Source organism: Pomacea canaliculata, linkage group LG2 (genome assembly GCF_003073045.1).
Source record: "Pomacea canaliculata isolate SZHN2017 linkage group LG2, ASM307304v1, whole genome shotgun sequence".
Lineage (NCBI taxonomy): Eukaryota > Metazoa > Mollusca > Gastropoda > Architaenioglossa > Ampullariidae > Pomacea > Pomacea canaliculata.
This window is the reverse complement of record NC_037591.1, coordinates 29717671-29722073: the sequence shown is the minus strand read 5'-3', so window position 1 is coordinate 29722073 and position 4403 is coordinate 29717671.

Sequence of the window (4403 nt, the reverse complement as noted above, 5' to 3'; positions counted from 1 at the left end):
TAATTTAGATAATTTTACACGAATATACAACTGAAAGAAAATCAAATGATATGTGTTTCACCTCGTAAGGAAAGTACATGCTTTTAATGACAGATTTTTCATAATCAGATACGAGTACTTGACTAAAGGGAAATTTACTCGTCAGTCTTGTGAGTCAGTTTGCGGTGTATCTGCTCAGTTACGATATTCGGTTTTCTCATATAAGTTTCAGAAATAACCTTAAGACATATAACTAATATATACTAAGTTATTTAGTGGAGCGGAAAGGGGAAATTGTCAGATGAATTTATCGCGGCGCTTTGCAACAAACAGCACAAGCCCGCGCAGAAGAGCACTACGCGATAAGTCGCAACCGCTTCCGCTCATGAGCGCAAGACTATCGGTGCATACGTTTGATTACAGGTGCATAAACTCTGTCTTCTGAATAGAGTAATTAAACGCTGTAAAATACTACTATGTGAGGTCAGTTTTTTTTTTTTTTTTTTCGGGAATTGTTTGTTTCTTGCCAGATGTAAATACAGTCGTTGTACTGTTTGGGCTTGGTTAGTTACTGTCTGCTCTAACATGTAAATGGATGGCCACTGTGGGTACGTAGTGGGATGCTGGGTGCAGAGCTGGTTGAATAACTGATGGGTCAGCGTGACTGAAGGAGCCTTGGTGACAGCCCAGAAACAGCTCCGATGGAAGAACCACCTTGAGAAGTCTTTGCCAGCATGTTGTCTGCAAGCTTATTTTTGCAAGAAGGGAAAAAAATAAATTTTATCTACTATGTAGAAATAATGAACTGTTTCGTTGTGTGCTATACACGATCATGCTTACAAGTTGGATATTGAAATGCACTCATGGTCTGCTGATTTCAAAACCGAGCAGCATAGGTGTGGAGAGACGATTACATGTATCCAAGCAATGACACTGCCATGATATAAAATGGTTGCAGGTGAAGATTCTGTCATGGCTCCAGTGTGTCTATAGGTAGTGACGGATGTCGATGTCCTGTCTATTTGTTCTATTTATGATCCTAATATCTCTCACTGTCTTTTAATTTGGACAATTAGCACCTTAGCTCTATACAGAACTGTATGTGAATTCTATAGTAGTATAAAATATCGAATTTGCATTTTTCCCAGAACGAATATTGAAGCTGACCACAGGGTATATCCGATCAGTAGATTGCTGCGTTCTCTGAAACACAGACTCAACCGAATATGGCTGCCAACGATAGTAACATGACAAACATCGAGCAGCTGAAGACCTGCTACACGGCCCTGCATCTCGCTGTCTGAAATAAAGTGTGATATCTTACGAAAATTACAGAGCACCCAGGCGCCTATTTTGGCGCTAAACGCAATTGAAAGATGGTAATATTTAATTGTAGTCTTATTAGCGGTGCTGGCGACTTAAAAAATAATAATACTAAGAAGTAAGTTCTGAAGTCATTGGTACGAAAAGCTAGCTGGGGGTGCTCTGAAGATACGCGATGGCTGAATGTTTATCTCTGTGACTTTGCAAAGTAACATCGTACAGATGAGATGCAAAATTTAGTCATCGATCATAGGGACGATCTCAGCCAGCACAATGAACTGTTCTGTGTAACTATGCATACCTCGAGATGGCGCCTACAGAACATTTCTTGTTCTCGACAAAATAATTTGAAAATGTATGTATTTCTTGTTATATATATTAGCGAGTTGACCCAAAGCATTCTTGTTAGGTAAAACACTACCAGAACGTACTGGTGTTTTTGATTGCCCTTTAGCAACAGTTCGATCTAGTGATTAAAAGAACATTTTCAACTGTGCTGTGCAATTGGTAGTGTCTATAACTACGTTCGTGAGTACAGCTTCAACTGCGAGTTTTATCATGTATATATTTTTTGATTGGTTAGTGCGATTTGAAATAACATTCTTAATTAAGGTACTCTTGAAAATTAAACCTTAATGCACGTTGTGTCCTGTAATGAAATCTTTACAGAACTGCTGTTCTATTGGAAGACTAACAAAAATTGTTAAACTCTGTATAGAGCAGGACATTAGAACTTTTGATAACCTCAAGATAACATGTCTATTCGAGTGTAACCCAGAGAGCAAGCTTTGTTTGATAAATGATGACAATTCAGTACCAAGTAAAACTGATAAACCGTTTCAAGTTTTTAGCGTGTGGAGAGATGAATGATAACCAAGACTAGGTGAGTAACGTAATATATAGTTTTCTAACACACTGCAAATCAGTTTGGGTGAAATATAGCTGTACTAGGCGCCATATTCAATGTGTGCGAGAGAATATTGCGATGAAAAATCAAGTTTTATTGTTATTCTTGTCCCCTACATTTAATTTACCCACTGACCGGTTTGATAAAGGCTATTTGTTAACTGAACAGGATTTCTGAGAAGAGTAATTGGGAAGCAATGACAATATCATGAGAATTGCTCTGATTAGTAAGTCTGGTGACGCTACAGCTGCGTAATATTCACGACCGTTTTTGAAAGAAACTATTCACGTGTTTTTACAAATGGTAAAGTGGTATATGGAAACAACGAGTCAATATGAGCTTTTAAGTAAAACACATTGTTTTTATATTTTCTCATGTTGTCTGTTTAACGTGCTGAAACTTTCAGTGTTGATTTGTATTGTCGGCTAAGTGAAGAAACTGATTAAAGTTGACTTTACATCGTGGCTCAGGCAGCAGACGCTACCTACAAAAGTGTATTGTCATTATGGAATGGGTGGGTACCCGACTCCAGGGCTGGGAAGAGGAACACGCTGGGCGGTAGAGAATGGGCACAGCACTCAGTAAAAGGAGCCGAGAAAAGTGTAGTCCCTAACATCTCACCCTCCGAGACCTAAATGGGTTAGGGGACGACATTTTTAACTATCCTTTACCTTATTCAGTATATATAAGTCCTACATTGTGTTCAGTATGTCTGTCTGGTTACAATAGTCGATAATGAATTTCTTCTCTTCCTAATCAACAAACTAAAAAAAAAAAATTGCATAAGTTCGTGTGAGTACAAGAAAATGTTTTTAAATAACACTTAATCATTTTGGTCGGAATTAACGTATAAAAACAACTCATGGCGGATCTTCAGAAGCGTATCCCTACATTTTCATTTGCGCCACGGGTACTTGGCCACTTCCTTGAGACCGGTAACAGAGACTGTAAACTAGATGGCGCTCCTCTCTTTCTTTGTCTCCCTTATATATTACCTTCCTTGTCTCGCCGCTCAAACACAGTCTCTCTCACGCACCCACACAAAGAGAATAAGGGCATTCACTGGCTTTTCCAGTGAGAGGTGAAATGTCAGCAGGCTTTTGTGGAAATTGCTCTTTCATCTTTGCAGCATCCGCAATCAGCAGGGGTAATTATATTTTACGCATGACCTATGTCACAGTAACTGACACTGCATAATGGATTGGGTATAATTCATTATGATGCGGCGGACTAGTGTCAGCAGCCGTCCCATGAAACAGGGTTCGATGCACACAATGATAGATAAAAGAACGATAGCTTTACAATCAGACAGCATGAAGAGGACGGTAATCAGTCGACACTTGTTTATGTCTCGCTCTTATTTACAAAAATATTTCATTTAAAAACATCTCATTGACTGTGGCTTGTATTCAATATAATCTAAGAGAGTAGAGTTTGAACATGAATGTTTTACAACAAACAACAAACAAATCTTCTCGAGGAATAAATAGCTTAACAACAAACGTTAACCGAAAATCTTTTATTTCACAGGGCTACATTGCTTTCCCACGACTCGGCAGAGGTATCTAGCCTTACCACGATTGGGCAGATCTCAGAGCGAAATTGACGCCAACGACGAGGCCTCCGCCTCGTGCTGCCCCCTGGGGTCTGAAGACTGAGTGGTTCTAGCAGAAGCTGCAAGGCCGACACGCAACATCGTCCTGCTGAGGGCGCCATGCTGTGAGAGCTGCAGGAGATCCTCGACCAGCGGCCTGACGGATCCTTTCTACTCCATGTGTGTACCCTCCTGCTTACAGCGATAGTGTGAGAAACTCTTTTTTTACCTTTTTATCCGGGTGTTCTTGATGTGCACTCATGACCCTACCCTACTGTGTAAGAAACTGTGTCACAGACCTGACTTAAACCTCCTTAATAGTACATGAGACATTTTAACTAGTCTCGTGGGAAAATTTGTCAAAAAAAGCAGTCCTTCAAGCCTGGCGCAATTTTCTTTTTAATCTGAGGGAATACAGGTGAGCGTGAGCGTGGACTAGCTGGGTTTATTCAAGCACTTGTACTACTTTTTTCCGTTTTCAGCACAAGGCTAAGCGAGGCGAGTGGACGCTGTGCTGAGGAAGCTCAAGGGGATGCTGTAGAGTACTGTTGCCCACTACGCTGCGCAGAGAACCGAAGCAAGTTGTCTCTCCTGTGCAGA